Raw genomic sequence first — 23,349 nt, forward strand, 5'->3', positions numbered from 1 at the left:
CATTTCAGAATTTTTAAGAAGAGGGTAACAGTTGATCACTGGACCTAAGCATCTTGGTTTTCGCTCTGTCTCGTCATCTGAGGTATTGTACACAGCTTAATATTTAATTAAATTATTTAAGATTCAGCTCCTCCATGAATAAAATAGGGATAGCCACACACCCACACCCACCCCCCCACACACACACGCACACACACACACACACACACACACACACACGGGACTGCTGTGAGGATTAAGTAGTATGTGTTAAGGTAATAAATGAACTATATGGTGCATACAAAAATGAAACTGTATGTGAAATATTACTAGATTTAAGGTTGCTTATTCCACATTTCTAAAGGAAGAGGTATCTATTAGCAAAGCAGCCCTGCAATCTATCTGCCCTATCACTCATTTCTTTCCAGGGGAGACTGAGTTTTCTGATTTGTGAGTTTTAGATGTGGAACTGGATTCTGCCCCTTGCACCCTTCCTTCTTTTGGGAGGCAGCTGGCCTTCAGAGAACAAACCTCAAGGTCCACTTCGTGCCCAGGATGACCAGTAGTTGTCCAGTGCTGCTCGTGGTTCTGATGGTAAATCTCCCTAGGTCTTGAATGCATTATGAGGCTGCCCACTTGGCTAACACAAATACATCATGATCTGCAATCACGTTAATCCATTAATGCTGTTATTTTGATTTTCATCTGCCACACACCATAGTCACCTCTTGAATGGGAAGGGAAAAGAACTGCTATTTATTGGTCCATGCAAACTCCAACAGAAATAAAATACTGTAGTAGAAAATGTAGATGTCACACACTATATACGGGTACCATATTGTAGTTTCTAATTTATTTTGTAAATGTAAAATAATCCTAAACTTAATCCTTTTGTATGTTGACAAACATAATGCTTTCATTCAATTTTCTATTAAAATTTATGTTGCCCCCAAATATATACTACACTGAATTAGACACCTTCATATAATTAATTTTAGATTCAGAATGTATCAGTTCAGAAAACACATAAAGAGGCAGTTACACTGATTTAATATGGAAACATGCTTTGACTAGCTTTCCAATATTAATACCACAATTAAAACTTAATCTCTTAATTATATACTGGCTTAGAGTTTAGAAACACTTTCTCAGGGCGCCCGGCGGGCTCAGTCATTAAGCGTCTGCCTTTGGCTCAGGTCATAATCTCAGGGTCCTGGGATTGAGCCCCATGTCGGGCTCCCTGCTCCACGGGAAGCCTGCTTCTCCCTCTCCCATTCCCCCTGCTTGTGTTCCCTCTCTTGCTGTGTCTCTCTCTGTCAAATAAATAAATAAATTCTTAAAAAAAAAAAAAGAAACACTTTCTCACCCATGATCATTTGATCCTGTCATCTTGTCCTCCATTTGACCAGGCTGCCTGAGGTAAAAGGCTGCAGCCAAAAATCACTGTAATGGACTAACTGGCTCATAGGAGAATCCAACTTGTCACATAAGCCTTTCTGGTGTTACGTGCTAACCACTGAGCTAAATGGTCAAGAGGGAGACCTCACCAGAAACCGAAGTGGAATTCACATGAGAAGTACAGTGCCTCGCGGAGTTGAATTGTAGTCCACTTTCCCTGATGAGACAGAACATCTTATCTAAGTATTGCAGATGTTTCTCAAATGACCTAATAAATATTAGAATATCATCTAGGTAAATGAGGTAAATATGTCATTGGAATCTTGCAGCCTTCCATAATTAAATGCAACACACCAGCTACTTATTTTCTTTCTAGTGAGCTAAACTTGACTAGCTGGAATCAGCAACATATTCTGATAATATTCTTTCCTAAGGAAACTGGGATCTGTTCACCTTGGTGGGGTGGGAGTTTGAAGGGGGAAGGTGGTTACCTAATTAATATTATACAGCTTAATTAATTCTGCAGCCTTAGAGCATGGACGGAACCACAGATTTCAAATGTAAGATATCAAAACAATCAGGCTAGAACTCTAGAGGGCATGACCTTTCATACAACCTTCAATTCTTTAAGCTGCATCCAAGCTCCTGGCATATTCAGGATTTAGAAAAGATAGTTCTTGTAATTTTTGTGAATTTAATGTAGTACAAATATACATACAAAGGGAGACTAAATAGGCAGTTTTATTTCTGTTACTTTTTCAGTAGTATAGAATCAAAGGAAAACCAATTTAGCAAAAACATTAGGATCTTCATTAAGTTCAGAAATGGGTTATCCAATTATATATACTTTTATAATATATGTATTTTGTTTTTCTACATATATTTATAAGAATTGAGATGTAATTGACATATAACATTATATTAGTTTCTGTTGTACAAGATTTGATATTTGTATATGTAAAAAATGATCACCACAACAAACCTATTTTCATATTTATCTGCCCAATTTTCCTCTCAATATCTGACAAACAGGGTGAAAGCATAAATTTTTGTATAAACAGCACTAAATATAGTGCCAAGTAGAGAGTAGGTACTCAACATATATTATGAAAGGAATGAAAGATGGGGCTTCTATATAGTAATACAAAATAACTAATAAAATTTAAATATGACTATTTGCATTTACTCATTCTTTTTTATATGCCCACTAATCAAAATTTATATGTGTTACCCTTAAAATTGAATTAGTTCAGACTTTAAAGTCTACTGAAAAACCTGGGAAACATGGGGAATATATGCACTAGTATTTACTAATAAAACTGTTTCTTCCAATCCCGAAGTGGATAGATTTTCCTATAGGTGACCCATTCTCATCAGTTCTTAACATTGGTCATTCTAATATTGGCCTAGTATCATCTCAACAGAATATGCACTGTTTGAGGAAAAAATGAAGTCCAAGTGATACCCATTCATTCAGTATTCATTTGGGTGTTGTTTGCTTCTTTTCCCTCTGGAGAAGTGTTAAATAGCTGAAACAATTATTTTAGATAATACTAGACTAAGTTTCCTATGAGTTCTGCCTGTCTTAATCTTCTGTCCTTATATTTCTGCCTTTTGGCTCAACAATGTCAGAGAGAAACAAAAAGCAAGGGAGTGCCTTCACTTTCTCTTCTCCTGCTGCTGACCTGGTTGTCGAAGGGAGAGCAAGGCACAAGGCCAAAGTGCATGGCTGTTTTCAAATATATGACCTGGATTCTTCTAGCATCAGCACAGATAGTCTGTGAGGACTAGTATGGATTCCCAACGGCCTACTTGAAGGGTGACCGATCAACTTCCTCATGTACTGTACTGAAACAAGAGTTCTCCTGTAAGACAAGGAGATAATTTTGGCACTAAGGTTGCCTTCTTTGCCTTTAAAGAATATTCTCCCGGGAAAAGCTCTGTTGGTAAAATCTGAGTAGAAAAGCTGTAACACCACCACTATCACAAAAAAAAAAAAAAAACCCACAGAACAATCAAACTAACAGAAAACCTGCACTGAAACATGCCCTGAATGGCTCAGTTGGTTAAGCATCTGCCTTTGGCTCAGGTCATGATCCTGGGGTCCTGGGATCAAGTCCCACATCTCCCTCTGCCTGCCGCGTTCCCTCCCCCTGCTTGTGCTCTCAATCTCTCTCTCTCTCTGGCAAATAAATAAATAAAGTCTTAAAAAATAATAAAGTTCTCTAAAACAAACAAACAAACAAACAAACAAAAAAACCAAAACAAAAAACAAAAAACAAAGAAACATGCCCTGGAAAAGACAGAATTGGAAAATCTACCAAAGAATACTCCCATAACCCTGTCAGTGCCACCCTATTTTATAGGGCAGCAAAATGATTTATGATTTTTCAAAGTACTTTTCACTAACATTTGATGTCCAAATAAACCTCCCTATATTAAAGACCTTCTTGTGGGAAGGTCTAACACATGCTGCACTTATATATTGTGGCTAATGCCTTAGCTATTACTTGTTGAAATCCATCTCTTAAAATTAATGCAGAGAGGATGCTCATAGATGGAACCTCACTTGTTCTTAGAAACAAAACAAAACAAAAAAGCTAACACAAAAACAAACACACAGCAGCAGCCCTTTAAAAAGCTGAGCAGACATTTCCTGTCAACTAATGAACAACATTGTACAACAGATTTATTCATACTACAGCTGTGATTTGATAACCAATTCTGTTTGGAATTTATTTGTGAAATGTCACACAATCCAAGATGTTTTAATTATGTTACATTTTATCCAAGACTGCTGATTATAAAACGAGTGATCAAGAATTAAATCAACTGAAGTCTAGAAAAGATGTAGAAAGACCGGTGTCATACAGGTATATCAAACCTGGAATGCCTGAGCAGTGATTTCTGTTTGCGCTGAAATGAGAATACCTCTGGCTCAAAAAATATATATTCTTCAGTTTTTAAAAGGACTGCAGTTTCTGGTGGATGCAGTTCTTCATAATAGTCACTTTACCATTACCACCATAAAGACTATATTTCAAGACAATATTCATTCACTCCTGAGGAATGAATTTGTGGACATATATTTTGTAGCATTAAATGATGCATATTTTAAGCCATCATGACACTGTTTAGATGTGGCAATGATGATATATTTGAAGATAGGTGGCATAGTGTGTATCACCACCTTTTACTTAGCAGATTCACTTGAAAGTGTGTTGGCCTCCGTGATTCCAAGACATTGTCATTTTAGCTTGATCGTACAGAATTCTTTTACAGAGACTAAGTAGTAAGTTTACTTTTAGTCTAAGCTATTCAAAGAGAGGTTTTTATTATATTTTTAGAAAAGCTCTAATTTAATTTACCTATTAACAGAAGATGGAAATAGAAAAGAAGCTAAAAGGTAGGGAATTTCACATAATAAGATCAAATGTTTTGTAAAGCTCCACATAATTACGGAGTCAAAGAAACATCAACAGAACCGACTTCGTGATAGCATTTCAGAAATTTCTATCTTTTTGCCAAGTAGAAAATCCTAAGAGAATATGACTTTGGCTTGTCAGATGTCTGAAAATATACTTCAAACATTAGTTATAGCCAACTTTTCTGCTGTTTCTCTTCTGCCATTCCAGGATAAAACTAGGAAAAACAAAACATGGAAATGAGAAATACTTTTTATTTCCCTACCCAATCTAAAATGTGGTTGATAAAATAAACTTCATTTTTAGGTAGTTATCCTTAACAACTAAAACAGCAAAAAATATCAGTTTGTCATAAAATGGGAAATGTACTTGATAACACAAGGTAATGGCAGGTTATAGTAAAAATAAAATCTGAATTTTAAAAAATTGAAAAAAGTGTTGTCATGTTGGAACTGACAGTGATGGAGTCAATAGGAAATCACTTAAAGAAGTCTCATCGAAATTCTGGACAATAACCAGCTTTACCACAAGTTACAGGATGTAACAAATCTATCAGTGAGTATCTAATATGTATCATTAATCAAATAACTAGGAAATTGCTGGTGCAGCCACTCTGGAAAACAGTATGGAGGTTCCTCAAACAGTTGAAAATAGAGCTACCATACGACGCAGCAATTGCACTACTGGGTATTTACCAAAAAGATACAAATGTAGGGATCCGAAGGGGTATGTGCACCCCGATGTTTATAGCAGCAATGTCCACAATAGCCAAACTATGGAAAGAGCCAAGATGTCCATCGACAGATGACTGGATAAAGAAGATGTGGTATATATATACAATGGAATATTATTAATGGAATATTATTTATGCAGCCATAAAGATGTGGTATATATATATAATGGAATATTATTTATGCAGCCATAAAAAGGAATGAAATCTTGCCATTTGCGACAACGTGGATGGAACTAGAGGGTATTATGCTGAGCGAAATAAGTCAATCAGAGAAAGACATGTATCATATGACCTCACTGATATGAGGCATTCTTAATCTCAGGAAACAAACTGAGGGTTGCTGGAGTGGTGGGGGTGGGAGGGATGGGGTGGCTGGGCGATAGACATTGGGGAGGGTATGTGCTATGGTGAGCACTGAATTGCATAAGACTTGAATTGCAGACCTGTACCTCTGAAACAAATAATACATTATATGTTAAAAAAAAAAAAAAGAAGATAGCAGGAAGGGAAGAATGAAGGGGGGGAATCGAAGGGGGAGACGAACCATGAGAGACTATGGACTCAGAAACAAACTGAGGGTTCTAGAGGGGAGGGGGTGGGGGGATGGGTTAGCCTGGTGATGGGTATTAAGGAGGGCATGTACTGCATGGAGCACTGGGTGTTATACGCAAACAAGGAATCATGGAACACTACATCAAAAACTAATGATGTAATGTATGGTGATTAACATAACAATTTAAAAAAACAATAACAACAAATAACTAGGAAATCAGTAACCGGTGCTATTTTGCCAACCAGACTTTACATATGTATTTCTAAATTGTAGAAACCTAGGAAATGTCTGTTAAAATAATTCTTGAATACCTGATTAATTCTGAAAATTACTAAAATCAATTCCGGCTAAGTCTTTCTTCACTGAATACGGATAAAGTAACTTCAAAATCCACAGCCACTGGTTGCCATGCAACCTGCTATAATATTATGTCAGAATAAGCTGGGCTTGAATTTTCTGGGCCCTCTTGCTTTGCCGACCTGATGTTTTGATACTCTGTGCGTCTCAGCTAACTTCCATTAAGTAGTGTTTTGTGGGGTAGTATTCCAAGGTTAAAATGATTAAATAACTTTTATGGTTGATCAAATATAAGCCCTTATTATACACACTAGGCAAAACCATACATTTTAATTACTTTGTTATCGAAGATCTAGGTATTTACATTTCACTTTTCAATAATAATTCTGAGTTTAGCAGACCCTTCAAAAATGCCTAAAATTATTGCTCTCTACTAATATTTATCATAAAGAACAATGCAGTTAGTATAGGACAACAATAAATAACACAGCAAATATCAGATGCAAGGTATTTTTATTTTATGCCTTTGTGTAACTAGTCTAATTTTTTTCAATGTAATTGGATTAATTATTTGAGGGTTTGCATTATATTTCTCACTTTGCAACCATGCACAAAATAAAGAAAACTGATCAATATTTGATCACAGTTGCAGTGCATTAATTCAAAGTTAATTTTCAGTGGAATCACTGCTATTATTCACTTTTGAGAGGTATTATATGATTATGAGAAAAAATATCCAATCTTTGTAGAAAGGGGGAAAAAGATATATTTTAAAATAAAGGCACAAAAAAGGAACTACATTATTAAGAAAGGAAAGTCCTTTCAAAATAATGTTCATAATTGTGTGTTTAGAAAAAATACTGATTAGGCTTCATATTTTACATTTGAGTTTGTGCAAATATGAACTATTTCCTTATAAAGAAAGAATCAGAGTGACGAAAATCTCTTTAATAAAATCATCTCTCTTGGAAATCCACTTATTATCAAAATGGAAAGCAATTTAAAATCTAGCCATTAACCTCTAGCACTTATGTAAAAACAGATTTATTAGAATAGAAGAGAAATACCATTTTGGTAATTTACACTATAAATATTTCAAAATAAAAATATTACCTTTCATTTGTTACAAAGGAAAGTGAATATGTCAAAATTCACTCACACTTAATTTTAATGGCAAGATGTTCAGATAATTACACCTTATAGAAAGACTGAAATTTGCAATTAAATCCAAAGAGATGTAATATTGCTCATGTTTGACATTAGGTAAATTAAACTGCACTTCTCTTTTAAATAACTTATGTGTTCATTTTTACTTGCATACTCCTCAAATCCATTGGCTTAGGTTAATGTATTAAAATAGTGTCTTGCCTACCTCTTCCAGGTTCTCAAAAGAATCCAACAAGGAGAGAAGAGAAAGAACTGATTTTGATTACACATGAAACAGAGCAAAGTAGAAGTATTTTTGATGGAAAGATATTCCAGATAAACACATCAGTGTACGTGCAGTCTAAACAACATTGACACTGAAGCTTTATAACCTAGTGGCAATAACAGATCCCCATGGCTTTTATTATTTTTGCTATATAAAGTGGATAGCCAGGAAACTACTAACTTTTATTTTTGCAACTCAATCCTCAAACATCTTTTCGTTTTATTTTTTGTACAATTGACGAACTCTGTCCATAATATATCTAAAAACTATCAAATGCTTAACCAAATTTTCCCAGTTTGGGAATATTCCATTTTGTACTGGTTAAAAACTGGGCTTGTCTTGTTGTCTAGGAAATAACAATGAAAGTTCTAATATTATTTCTAATATAAAATGGCCCATGGATTTAAGAAAGTGAAAGGAGATTTCTTTGATATAAGGTATCTTGGACCTTTAAAAATGTTGATACGCATTTTGAAATCCCCAGTGGTTTCACCCAAATGTATTTTGCATGAAAGACAGCCCTTCCATCTCCTTCCCTGCCACCTTCCCTAGTGTCCCTTTCACTTTGGGAGCCCCTGGCCTGGAATACAAGAAATGCAGAAATCAAGAACAGCTAACTAAGTGACGACTTGGAAAGGACAGGTGGGCTCAAGATTAAGAGAAAAGTAATTAGGACTCATTTCAGTTAAAGCCAAGTCAACAACTTAGACGGAATGCCTACTGTTTGCAGAGAGCTAAGTTAGGCATTGTGGAGGACACAAGAGAAATGCAAGAGAAAATATGTATGTTTTCAGAACACATCATGGTATAGCCAAACCTGTGATTCAGAGATTTGAAAATGAATTTAAGGACCAGTTTAACCTTCTCCCCTTGTTTGAAGATAACAAACAAACTCAAAACTGCCAGAGGGCACAGGTGAGACAGTCTTCATCCCGGTTCCTACACATGGCTCTCAACATACGAAGGACATGGTACACAGCAGTAAACAGTTTTTTAAACACGGAAATTACTTTAGCCATTCACACTTAGCAATGTTAAAAAAGAAATCCAAAGTGTGGGTTCCCACTTTGAAATAATGCCACTATCAAGAAGAAAGACAAATTTTACAATTGTAACCTCAGGATATAAATTTTAAGAAAAAATATTCCTAATTCTTAATATCTATACTCCAGGGTTACTGGGGAAATTACATTACAGTATATAGCACGAAATATAGTTTAATGGAGTAAATATAAACCAAAAAGGAGCTTGAAGTAAAAGTTGAAAGGCTATATCATCAAACTTTAAATAGGCCTTTCTCTAGCCTGGCTAATTGACTACACTTCTTGTGGCTGTTTGCTCCTCATAGCAATTGAAGGCATATGCAATTTAACAGCAGGCCTCAATCCTTTAATAAGCTGGCTTTAAAATACCTTACATGGATTACCTATCTCTAAATCTGCTTCCCATGCAGAATGTGACAGCATTATGGAAATTGTTAGTTCAGTAAGGATGGCATGTACCAAAGGGAACCACATCTGCACCCTGTAAGATTATACCAAACACTGGAAGTAATCTTTCAGCATTTATAATACTGCAGAATACATAATTAAGATTAAGCGCTCACTCTAACCTTTATTATGGTCCGTGTATTTCAAATTTGGGAGGTCGGTAGGACATAAGTGGGACTATAAAGTATCACTGCATGATTGCATCTTTTAAATTATATGAAGTAGGTTCTATCTCTTAGACTCAGATTATCCAGTGTGTTTGTCAGATTAGCAGATAACCACGTGTTCACTGAAAAGGAGGGAGAGAATTTAAGATCCAAAGTTGTTTGCTAACTTGAAAATCTGGATATATATTTGGCTTAATATCTTTATTCTAATTTTGGATCATCAGACTTTTGGTAACCGAATAGCTATCAGATCATCAGAGGTTATCTGTATCCTGATATATTTTTGTTTTGTGTCTGTCTATTATCAGTGTCCTAAACAGCTTTAAGAATACTTAAGTTATCTTTCCATGACCATGGACACCCTTTCTCCTCAATCCCCTACCTCTGCAAATTTCACTCCACATGGACTATTTAGGAGACTGATCTAAACAGATTCAGGTGAACTAGATCATTAAGTAGAACTATAAGCTGTAAGAACTTAACAGTATGTGTAAATTAACAATGGTGAATTCCTATAAACCAATGATACAAATTTAAGTAGATCCCTCATGAAGCCAAACTCTGAAAAAACACGTTGCTGATTCACTTTGGAAGACTGACTAGAAATGAAAAGTATCGGAGTTTAATTAGCACTCACAAAATACACTTTGGTCTGATTAATTGTTGTCATGTTTCAGACTAAGGTCTGTTCAAAAATACAGAACTTGCTTGAAATGATGTTATTTATAGCTTATCGATACAACAAAATGAAATTTAAAAGGATATAATTTTAAACTGTCTTTCCAAGAAAGGTTATCAAGTTAGAGTAAAATAAATTTATTTCATATTTGTATTTTCTAATAATAAAGGAGTACTAAAAAAGAAGGAAGCAGCTAATGAATGCTCTTGGTTCTTCATGCATATGCCTGGTGAAAGAACTTCATCTTGGAAATAAGTGACTCTCTAATTGTTAATAACTTTAGTGGCATATATAATGGAAGGAAGTCAGCCTACAGGTGAATGCTCAGAAAGAAAGTTTTTTCCTGGTCAGAATCTAATTTTCAAACTAATAGGAAATGAAAATACTTAAATTTTCTGCTGAATATCCATGTAGAGTGAAAGGTGCACCTTCTTATACAGAGGTCAGAGGTAGGGGATTGAGGAAAAAGGGTACCCATGGTCATGGAAAGATAATTTAAATTTTCTTAAAGACTTAAGCAGGCCATCTCTCCTCACTGCCCAAAGCATGATTTAAAACAGCCCTACATCTAGAGTGTCCCTTCTGAAAATACCAGGGTGGTGTATGGCAAAGACCAAAGGAAAAGAGCAGGCAGATCCTAATCTACTCATTGTGTTCAGCAGAGGTTCTTAAAAAGAGAAGTAGATCCATGTTTGGCCATTGCTATGTCCCCAGCAAGGATGGTATACTGATACTGAGCTTGTACAGATCAGCTCTACTTGATCTAACAAGTAACAGAAATAAAGAAGTGAAAATACAATCTAGGCCTCTGAATGAAAGATGAAAAATAAACCCCAAAGTTTCTCTAGAGAGCAAGAAAATCACATTCTTGGGTTATTTCTTTGTTTCAATTTCCATTTATTTTACACAAGCACTTCTTTTTCTCATTTCCACAGCAGAATCATCTATATTTGGAAAAGATACCAACAACAACAACAACAACAACAAAAAAAAAAAACCCTGGGAAATTATTTAACTTCAATGTAGAGATAACTTAAAGGTATAAATGTATGATACAAATTTCTAGGAAAGTACCTATTTCCTACTCTAATATTTGAATTCTGTGATATCCAGCCAGCAGAAATAACATCTTAAATACTTTCTATCCTTTGGTTTTCATTGATGGCCCATTCTCCTCACACGTGAGTCAGTCAGATTTCATCAAGTGTGGTTGGTATCTATGCTTAATGAAACAGTGAAATGTGAGAAATGGAAACCCAACCCTTGTAATCATCCAGATGTCAACCAGATCTGAACATCAACTTCAGAGCTAAGCCACTGCTGCTTTCCTGAAACTGAGTATTGAACTAGTTGATTTCCATCTGTTAAACAAAAAGAAGGGTTAAGTTTAAAAACCAATTTCAGGGACAGCACATCAAAATCCAAACCATTCTGGCCTAACTCAAATATTTTGGTGTAATAAAGACTGAGCCTGTAGGGGGATTCTTATCTGTAGGGGGAGTCTTATAAGTAGATTTTCTTTTCCTTCTCCAAGGTCATCACCCACAATTTTTTATTTTCTCAGAAGAAATATTAATTTGATCTAATACATTATAGGGAAACATAAGGCAGAAGGGTTAATAGGAATCTTCACTTCTTTTGGGGGGGAGGGATATTCATTTCTTAAAAACATTATCTTATCATCTTTTTAAAATGCCCTTATGGGGGTGCCTGGGTGGCTCAGTCAGTTAAGCGTGTGCCTTCTACTCAGGTCATGATCCCACAATCCCGGGATTGAGCCCCGCATCAGACTCCCTGCTCCACAGGAAGTCTGCTTCTCCCTCTCCCACTCCCCCTGCTTGTGTTCCCTCTCTTGCTGTCTCTCTCTCTGTCAAATAAATAAATAAAATCTTAAAAAAAACAAAAAAATGCCCTTATCATATTAAATTTATAAAATATGGCAATATAGATAATGGTTCAGTGCTGATCCTATGAAGACAATAGAGAGATCTGGATTCAAATTCTGGTTCCTCATGGTTTAAATGGGGGTACTATCTTAAAATCTTAAAATCTTAAAAACTAAATGAGATATAATATATGTGAATCATTTGGCCTTCCCTGACTCAAAGTTAATCCTCAGTAGAAGTTAGGTAGTTTGTCATTATTGTTAACATGATGGAGCACCATTATTGATAGATATGTATCTTTGAAATTTGTTCTTAATATAAAGAGAGAAAAGTTTTAATAAAACTGTAATTTTGTAAAATTATAACTTTATATCACATGATCTATTTGGAGGTAAGTTCAACCTCTTCAATGGAAATTGAGTTATATCACTTGGTAAAAATTAATGTATTTAATTCATTTAAGTATTATAAAAGAGAGACCTAAAGCTGTTGAGTAATTTTAATCATATGCTCAGAAATATTATGGGTAATACTAAACATGGATTGAATGCTCATCAACTGCTAGGCATTCTGATAACAGCTTTTCATGCAGTATCTCAATTTTCATACAACACTCATAAGTTACTATTATAGTTCTCATACTGCAGATGGGAGATGTGAGTCTCTGAGAAGTAAAATAAGTTGCCCAACATTTTTAATGGTGGAATGATTCATGAAAATTTAACCACAGCTATTACTAAGTAGAATCTTTTTTAAAGAAAGTATCATGCTTGTGTTTCTCTTCCTCATAATATATATCTTAAAGCTCAGGAGGGCAGAAAACTCTATTTGGTTTACTGTAAGAGAATATTGAGACTCCAAAAAACTTGGATAATATACCTACAGACATTTAAAAAGTTAACTGTAGTTAGATTTAGTGGCAACAAGTAAATGTTATAGCTATCTATATAGAGAACATATGGCCAACAAATTGAATTCAAATAAAAATAAGAAATGGATAATAAAGCTAGATTTAGGACTATTATCCATAGCTCATTCTTGATTTAAAATTTTCGTTATATGTTTATCTTCTGATCTCAGTATTTTTGCCTATACTTTTCGAAGTATACTTTACTAAATGTTGGACATGTAGTGTAGTGAAGCAAAAAACAAAAACAGAATGGCTGAGCCCTCAGACTAAGAGTGCCATTAACAGTGTCCTTTGCCCTCTCTTAAACTTAATTTTAGGATGGGACCACTTGCCAAAGGTCCTAATATTCTTGAATGGGGCCATAGCAAATAAAAACTGCAGCATCACTTGCATAAAAATGCAATTTACTAAAGGCATTTTGTCACTAATATCCTTTAGTACATGCTGAGTACCACAGAGTTGCCAAGAGCTGGTCAATAACCTGCAACAATGCATGTAACACTTGCCAGTCTTTTTGTGTGAGAGCAAAGCCGTTATCCATAGGGACTCGTCGTTTCTCCATTGACTTAATTATTCATCCAAGGAGCACTAGCTCTCCTGGTGGAGGACTAGATCAGTATTCTCTTACACTACCCATTTCTTCTGCCCCAAACTAGGTGTTTATGTAACACTTTTATGATCGAAAAAATAGAGTCCATAAAGTGAACCTTCTTTCTCTAATGTCCCCACTCTTATGCTTTTATTCCAACACAAGAGAAGGGCACTGTACCCATCACAGCCCAGGTTCTTTTCGTGTCATGCTTGAACTCTTTGCAGTAGGTGTCCAACGGGCACCTCTGTCTCCAGGCTACTTTCCAGCTAGTCCTGCACACTGCTAACATGTTTCTGAAATATCATTCTGAAAGTACCATTGCTCTGTGGAAACATTCTCTAGCTTTCTACTGTTTGTTGTTAAACTAAAAAACCTTTAGCCTAGTATTCAGAACCCATGACACTTTTCCTGGAACTATCTTCTTACTGCTCTTTTAATTTTTTTTTTTACCCCTATCCATTATATATTTTGCAATATTTTTTTTTCATTTTGTTTATTGTTTCTTTTGCTGTGCAGAAGCTTTTAAGTTTGATGTAACCCACTTACCTATTTTTCCCTTTTTTGCCTATGCTTTTGGTGTCATATCCAAAAGAGTATTGTCAAGACCAATTTCAAGAAGGCTTTTCCTTCGTTTTTTTCTAGTAGTTTCCAGGTTTCAAGTCATACATTTAAGGCTTTATTCCATTTTGAGTTGATTTTTGTATATGGCTTGAGAAAAGAGTTCAATTTCATTTTTTGCATGTGGATATCCAGTTTTATTAACACCATTTTTTGAAGAGATAACTCTTTCTCCAGTATGTGTTATTGTCTAAGATCGGTTGACTACAAAGGCATGGTCTGTGCTCTCTATTCTGTATCAATGGTCTATATATCTATTATGATGCCAGTTTCTTATTGTTTGGATTACTAGTGCTTTGTAATATAATGTCGAGTAAGGATATTTGATGTCTTAAACTTTGCTCTCCTTGCTCAACACTGATTCGTCTATTCATGGTCTTTTGTGGTTCCATATGAATTTCAGATTTTCTTTTCTATTTCTGGAAAAATGCCAGTGTAATTTTGATAGGGATTGCTATGAATTTATAGTTTGCTTTGGGGAATACGGACATTTAAACAAATACTAATTCTTCCAATCCATGAACATGGGACATCTTTCCATTTATTTGCATATTTTAAAATTTCCCCATCAATGTTTTGTAATTGCAGTGTATGAGTCTTTTATATCGCTGGTTAATTCCTAAGTTTTTATTTTTTTTCTGTAATATTTATTAGTGTTAGTTGAAAAGATAATTCCATAGTTTAGAATACAAAGTTTTGAAGTGTTTCATGTATTAACTTTGTTTTTTTAATTGAATTTTATTATGTTCAATTAGCCAACATATAGTACATCATTAGTTTTTGATATAGTGTTCAATAATTCACTAGTTGCATACAACACCCAGTGTTGTTGATGTTGTTGCTGATGTACATGGCATTGTTCTCTTAAATTCCCTTCAGATAGTTTGTTTTTAGTACATACAACCTCCAGTGATTTTTCTATGTTGATTTTGGTACACAACTTTACTCAATTCATTTACCAGTTCTAACAGTTTTGGGGGATATCTTTGTGGTGTCTTAATGGTTTCCTACATATAGGATCATGTCATCTGCAAAAAGAGGTTATTTTACTTTTCCTTTTAGATTGAGATGTCTTTTTTTTTTCTTTCCTCTTTGCTCTGGATAATACTTCCATAACTATGTTAAATAGCAGTGACAAGAGAGAGCATTCTTACCTTGTTCTGGGCTTTAGGAGAAAAGTTTTCAATTGTTTCCCATTGATTATGATCTTATATATGGTTTTTCATACATAGCCTTTATTGTGTTGAGCTGAGCTCCACTATATCTATTTAGTGAGAATTTTTGTCATGAAAGTACAGTGGATTTTGCCAAATATCTTTCTCTGCATCTATTGAGATGGTCATTTGGTTGTTGTCTTTCATTTTGTTTATATGGTGTATCACACTGGTTTTCCTCTGTTGAACCTTACTGCTCCTCTTTACTTTCCTATTCATAAACCTTCTCTTCTACACTGGAAAAGTTACCATCTTGAACACAAGAGGCTTGGTCCTATTTTTCTGTTTGCTTGCAATAGATCCTAGAATGAGCATCCTCTTTATCTGAAATTTAGTAAATCATACCCATATTACAAAGGTAAATGCCAATTTCAATCCTTTGCCTTTCTACAGGCAAAAGTTATCTTTTCCTTTTCCATATATTGAAGGAAGGTGTTCTGCATCCTTCATAAAGCATTTAACATATAATTGAATTAAGTACTTGTCCACACCCCATTTGTAAGAATCTGATCATATAATTCATTTATATGAATTTATTATGAAATAATAAAAACACCTGTTATATGTCTGAAGATTTCATTCCAATGATCTTTGTTTTTTTTACTGCAATTACACAGCCCATAAGGAAAATTTTGAGCATGCATCCTAACAGATACTTATTTATAAATTTTATGCATTTTTACTACATGAACTCTGTATAGTCTTCATAACATAAACATAAATTAGACAATTTTTTAAAATATAGAGATAAAAATGAATAGGAATAGAAATTCTAATAATTTCTTTTCACTGAGATACTTGCATCTGACTTTTGAATCCACTGTTCTAGATGCTAGCGTCATAAAAACTAATCATTCTGCGTGGAGCACTGGGTGTTATGAACAAACAATGAATCATGGAACACTACACCAAAACAAATTATGTAATATATGGTGATTAACATAACAATAAAAAAATTAAAAGATGAAATAAACTAATTTTTCCAAAAAAAAAACTAATCAAACACTTTTCAAGGCCTTAATCAGTTTAGATGCCAACTACAGAGAATCTGTAAAGAATTAAATGAAATATAATTTGATAAGTACATAAGAGATTCATGATTTTATTTCCTTGCCATCCACTACAGACCCTAAAACAGCATGACTTCTATATAATCAATGTATAATAAAAGTGTTTTTGAATGAAGATTAAGCTTTTGCCTAAATGTTTTGTATAAAGGCAGTTTTGGTTACTTGGGCAGAATTAAAATTTTTATTTTTAAGTTATTAAGAAATAAAAACATGTTTAGATATCCTTATCTGAATTTCATAAGAGTTGTATTAGAGAAATTGGATAGAAGAGCATCATTTTTCAATCAATCAATAACTCTACGCCCATCATGTGCCAGGGACAATTCTAGGTACTAGAGAAACAACAGTAAACAAGTTAACTCCAGTTACTAGTGCTATGAGGTTTACATCTTTATGAGGGGAAGTAGACAATAAATAAGTAGAACATTTAACATGATAATTTCAGAGGGTGAAGTGTCAGAAAGGAAACAAAACATTGCAATGCAACAGGAAATTATTAGGTAGTTGTGGGGAAGGAGAAGATGGTTGAAAAAAATGAAGGTGTTCAAAAAAAATCTCCCGGAGGAGGGGGTATTTGAGCTAACCCTGAATGAAGAAGCCACTCTGTGAATGGCAGGGGAAGAGCATTCAGGGGAGAGGACAAAGGAATCAGGGAGTAGGAATAAGCTTCAAGTGTTCGATAAACAAAAAGAAGGCTAGTGTAGCTGTGGGGTCGTTAGCAAGGCGAGGGGAACAAGAATATCGATTAGAGGCTTTAGACTCTGATCGATTAGGGTCAAATACCAGCTCCTCTGCCTATTAGCTCCATGACTGGAAAAGTTACTGGTATGTAAAAATTAATAAAATTATTTTCTCTTTTCATGTAAAATTAACTCGAGTTTAACTGTTAGATAGGGTTCCCTGGTAAAAGTTGAAGTTTTAAATATGTGACTATGTAATATTGCTTGTGGAAAAAAGGACCACTGATTGGTAAATTGAAACTCAGCTGGAAGGACTGTAAGTGAACTACTGGATATGTGATGAAGAGACCAAATTTTGGGCTTTCCAGAGTTTGGTGACTCTTGTAACTGATGTGTCCCTGGAAATTCTGCATATGAAATATTAAAAGAGATAATAGTTCCTGTGGAGTCAGGAGGCTTTAGACGCGGCTGCTCCCATAAGGGCCAACATGAGTCTCGTCTCCTTGCCCTGATTTGCCACATGGGGAGAAGAGGTCTCCTGGGCAGCTAAACGGACTGGTAAATAGCCTGCCAGAGAGACCCCTGCCAGGACTCCCACTGAGCAGGACTCTCTAGCGCTGAAGCTCATGGTTCCTGCCCTCTATCCTCCTCGGTAGACTGGCACCAAGTGTGGCCTATGGTAGTATTCTAAGACTAAAGGTTTGGACCCTGGTGATAATTGTATGTTAAATCTCCATTTCCTCAACCCCAATACTGGGGAATAATAACAACACTGGCTTATTTTGAGGCTTAAATAAGGCACATCATTTTGACATAGCACTCTGGTGAAGCAGACATCAATCATACAATTGCAAACTGTGAACTATTTTTATTATTAGCCTTAATACATTTTTACAGGTGAAGAAACTTAAGTGTAGAGAGACAACTGTCAGACCAAGGGTAAGAGAACTGAGCAATGTCAAGGTGAAGACCAGAACTTCTCTCTGGTCTCCTCGTTGAAGTCTGTGTCATGTGCTGTTCTTGCACACTACTTTAAGGCTATCCAGGTTCCTCCCGAAGTTCTGTGGTGTGCAGGATATGAAGATGGCTAAAAGCTCAGAAGTGCTCTTGCTTGCTAATTTCAAACTGACCTAAAGATGGCATTAGAAGGGTAAGTCTGAAGACCTGCAGGAAGCTGATGGGATGAATCATGTGTTTCACTTTTTCTTTCTTTCAATCTGCATCCTCTAGATCATTGGCAACCTGCTGTTTCATCTAACTTGCATGCAAGTCTCCAGGTTAAAAAGGAAAATATGCCTCTCAATGTAATAACTTATTTGACTACATGTACATCTTGAAATGTTGAAATTAATAAAAGATCCCAGAATAGGATATTCGGTTTTCACCTAATCACTATTTTAAAAAATGCTATGCAAAAGATTCCATGATGGAGTATTTATCACAATCATTATCTTCATTCTTTACCACACCACGACCACCACACCAAGAACAACTTACTCACGCCTCTGATTAATAGCTTTCAACTTGTTTAGCCAGCAATAATGACAGAGCTGTAATTGTTGGCCAACGAATTGCTTTATTATGAGAATCTTAGTTATCAAATCTTAATAACCTAGTTATTTCCATCAATGAAGAAAAAACGGAATTGTATTAACTTTCCATGTCAGCCACAGTGCTTATGTGAATTTTGTGCTTATTATAACTTTTAAAAGACCTTTTCACTGGTGAGTACATTATAATAATAGGTCTATAAAGAAAACATGAAAGATAGAAAAAGATTCTAACATTTGAGATATAATGTATTGAAGTTTCAGGTTCCTTTCAACAGTAACAATGATATCAACACCTACGTCTTTTTTTTTTTTTTTTTTTAAGTATGACGTGTCTTTGGCTGTAATACAGGTTAAAAGGTACAGGGTTAATTGACCTGGTTGAAGTCATGAGAGACTTCCATGAGAGAAATCATGCTTTGCCTAAGATATGAAGGAAGAGTTTGAAATGCTTAGGTAAAGGAAAGAGTGGAGGTGGATAGTCAGAGGGGGTTAAGTATACAGGGATAAACAGCGTATGCATAAGCCCTGGGCAGAACAAAGCCTGATACTTGTGAAAAATGAAAAAAAAAAAAAAAAAAGATCAGTGTAGGGGGAGGACAACAGATAGGGTAGAGCCACCATGTAGGCAACACAACTGAACACTGATGAGTAATTTATTGGTGATGGACATGCTTCTTTTTATAAACCTTACATTTTAAAGTTCTTGGCTTAATAAAATACTTCTAACAGTAATTTATATTTGTTATGTACATGATACACATTCAGAATGGTGTCATACATTCCTAAAGATCTAGTTTTATTGTTTGAACTTAGTAAATAATTCTAATAAAAAATATATACCTTGAAACATACATGTTTTTATATGTATTATATTTATATATATTACTTATGTTTGTATTTCTTTAATATATATTTATATATATATGAAAATATAGAACATCTGTGTTCTGATGAGCTCCCAATAATTTTCTATGTTACTAAATTTATTTTGAACAAAATAAACTATGAATAGCCCATAGATCAAATAAAATTATAGAAAGTTTAAATGTCTTGATCAAAATTTGATATTCTTTTCTTTCATTAAACATTTCATCTCTTCCATCCAAAACATTTGTTTAATGTATATTGTGATTTTGCTTGATTAAAACCAACTATAATCATCTTCACAATTAATAAAACTACATTTTTAAGAGTACATCACATTTACTTTTGCCTTTTATTTTTTGGTAGTTTCTTCATTATCTATGATTTCTTTAAAAATAAGACACAGGGGATGGCAAATTAATTAGAGAAATTCTCTGATCCTCGTGATACATATCATCAGAACTCCTGACCAACTTAATCATTCTAATATTCTTTTACTTAATTTTATCATTAGCCATATTTATAGCTCTTCCTAACTTAATAATTTTCCATAACTTTCATTATTTTAGTTAAAACATTTTAAAGTTGAGTAGTTCAACCATTTAAACATTATTGATTCCATCCATTTTCAGGTTATTTATGGATCCACTTTCTTTCTAGTATTTCTTTTTCACCTGATATAATTTTAAGAGCCCCCTTTGATTCCACTTACCCCTTTTAGCCAACATTAATTCACTCAGCTTTATTTTCCTTTTTGCCCTTTCTCACCCTTAAAGCTTAAAAATTTATACTCAATATACAATGTGTTCTTCTTTTATTTCTTTTCCTTCCCCATTTCCATAATGTGTTCTTTTTATATTCCTTTTTCTTGATTGATCCCCCCATGCCACTTCCTCTAGCAGCTAAATTTTCACACATTTCTAATTCAACATAGTCCTTATAAGCATGTTCTAATTTCCTTCCTGTTCAGGAACTCCATTTCATGATCCAATTTTCTTCTGATGCTCCTATTTCACTGCCTCAGATTTTGATATCCATTTTTCATATTTCATCCTTTTTTTCACTTAGTTCACTTAGTCAGGGTCTACAAAAATCTCAGTATTAGGTAAGATATTTGAGTAAGGTTTGATATCAACCGGACACATAACTGTGAAAAAACTAGGGCTAGAAAAATATATATGCAGTTCTGGGTCTTATTTATAAAGTGTACACCTTGCTCACAAGTTTCTAGGCAATTTTAACCCAGTAAGTAACCCTTGGCTTCCTGGCTTTGTGTTCTGGTAGTTTGTGGCCAGTGGGATTTATCTGAATAAATATTTGCCCGTAGTTTTATATCTACCTCACTTGTTAAGCTTCTCTTAAATATTTGTATTCTTATGATAAAACTCATTTTAAAGGGTATAGTAGTTATCCCAGGCTAACTGCCATAATGAATATACCCCAGGATGTATAATGGCTCCCTCACAATAATAATTTACTGTATTGTGCTGGGGAGGGGAACAAAATGGCAGCATGATTTTCCTCCACAAAGTCATTCAAAGACCTAAGCTGATGGTGATGCCAATTTCTTCAACATATTGTTTACAAAGTCACCTTGGGTTTACAAAGTCATCTCTATCTGAGTTAGTTAGATTAAAAAATCACAGGAACGCACACATGGCCTGGAGTTAGTAGCCACTGCTCCCATGTACAGGGCACTGGTAAAAACAGTCACTACCTGCATCGAACTACAAGGGAGACTGGGAAATCTGCTCCATCTGTGTGCACAGGAAGAAGAGGGGAGCCTGGATTTTTGGTGAGTAGCTAGCAGTCTCTGCCACACAAATGGAAGGAAATATTTTTTTCCTAGTTACTGGTAGAGATGGTAAATAATGTGAAATTAAAAAGAAGTAGTGAAAAGGAAGATGTATGGTGTGATTAACTTTTTTTGGTAGAAAAAGTTTAAAGCTGAATTTTTTTATGATCACTACCTATATGATTTAAAAAATGTTTCACATCAACATTGTGTGCTAAAGATAAATGTTAAATATAAATGTTATAAAATAATAGGGATGGAGTAGTTACTTGTTTGAAAAGCAGTTGGGCCATATAGCACAATTTTGAGGACCTAAGTAAACAATAAAAAAAAAAAAAGAGGCAAACCAAGAAGTGTTTGCAATTAGTTATATTACTTAACATGCCTTAAACATATGTTATTGACTTTTAAAAAGTTAGCAGTTGTTTTCATACCCTAATGCCCTGTGCATGAACTTGAGCTGGTGACAAGAGACGAGTTATTTAGGAAATTTCACAAAAGAAAGCCTCCCCAAATACTGTTCCCAAGAAGTACTACTAGTGTTGAACTTTGAAATTATGGAAGATGCAGGATTAGTTTGAGAGAAAATGGAGAGAAAATTATGATGTAACAAAAAAAATCAAGTAATTGGTACTTTGATAAGTGAAACGACTACTTAATTGTCTTGGTTGGCAGGCTGAATAGGTTCCAGTTTAATGCGTTTCTGTAACAATGGAAAACTGACACATCTAATTTTTAATTACAGTTGCCTACTACCTATCTTACAGAAATGTTGTGAGGACAAATGAGATAAAATACATGAAGTGCTTTGAGCTCATTTGTACTGAACTATAGAAAATCAATAAAGTTTAAGGAATATATTACATATTACGATCACTATGATAGCCTAGTTTCCCAGGTGGCCCAGTTGGAGTTTCAGTAGAGCTCCCAATCAAACCTGACTTTTCTTTTTTAACATTAACTTGGAAAATTATATAGTCATCTGAGGCTTCCTGGGGGTCTACTTTACTTGAGAATATTAAAAGCTCTGTGTTATTTCAAATATGATAAGTTCACAGGGTCTGAATTTGCTTTTGTCTATTTTTATGAAATACTGAGTCTTAATGTCCCAAAATGAAACATTCTTTTACTTTTTTAACAGACACAGTACCAGAAATATATCAACTGCTTTGCAATCTTATGATGATAAAGGTATATATTTTTATATATCTTACTTGGGTTAGACTGTATAACAACTTTCCAAAAGTGGAATGCAAAAGTTGCAATCTGCCTTCCACTCGGTTTCAAGACATGATAGAAAAGTTGCCACAAGACTGACTAAACTAAAATAAACATAGATACCAAGGCATTGTTGGAAAAAAATCAAATTTGTTCCTTATAAGTTTGTCACAAAAATATCACTTGCGATAAAAAAAAAAAGAAAAAAATGCTCCTGCTTTTTTTGAGTAGAAAATATTTTTATGATTGAAAATGGAACATCGGTAAGTGGCCTATACATTCACAATAAATCAGGACACTAAAATATTTTAAAATTTCACAAGGATATCATGATCTCCCCCTCCTGGCTTTTTCTACATGGTGCTTATTATCATCTGAAATGTTTTATATTTTAGTTATTTGTTTAATAAACTAATCTTGTAGAAATCTATGCTAATATGATAGCCACTAATCACACGTGGCTAATCATTTTAAGTTAATTAAAATTTAAAATCAGTTCCTTAATCTCATTGGCTACATGTCAAGTGCTCAACCACCGACTGTGGCTGGTGGCCACCATAGTGGACAGTGCAGAATAGAACATTTCCACTGTCGCAGGAGCATTATCTGGACAGTGCTTTCAGTTGGTAACATGTTTTACTCGAGCAAATTTATATTGATTTTATTTTTTTAAATGATAGCATCCAAATTTCACCAAAAGGGTTCAAAATGGTGGTTTAATGTTGAAATTATTTTTCTCATCAAATGCATGTTTGCATATATTTCATAATTAACAGTGTGAGTGATAAAGTTCCTA

At 34.5% G+C, this 23,349-nt stretch overlaps 1 protein-coding gene across 1 annotated transcript in view; it reads right to left on the reverse strand.

Moving 5' to 3' along the window:
- Positions 1–23,349, reverse strand: part of ZFPM2 (zinc finger protein, FOG family member 2) — a 350,753-nt gene that overhangs the window by 85,932 nt on the left and 241,472 nt on the right. The gene's annotated exons all lie outside the window — the stretch shown is intronic.

The sequence above is a fragment of the Eumetopias jubatus genome, unplaced genomic scaffold (genome assembly GCF_037043125.1).
Source record: "Eumetopias jubatus isolate StellerSeaLion01/CBP00866 unplaced genomic scaffold, mEumJub1_p1.0 scaffold_4, whole genome shotgun sequence".
NCBI lineage: Eukaryota > Metazoa > Chordata > Mammalia > Carnivora > Otariidae > Eumetopias > Eumetopias jubatus.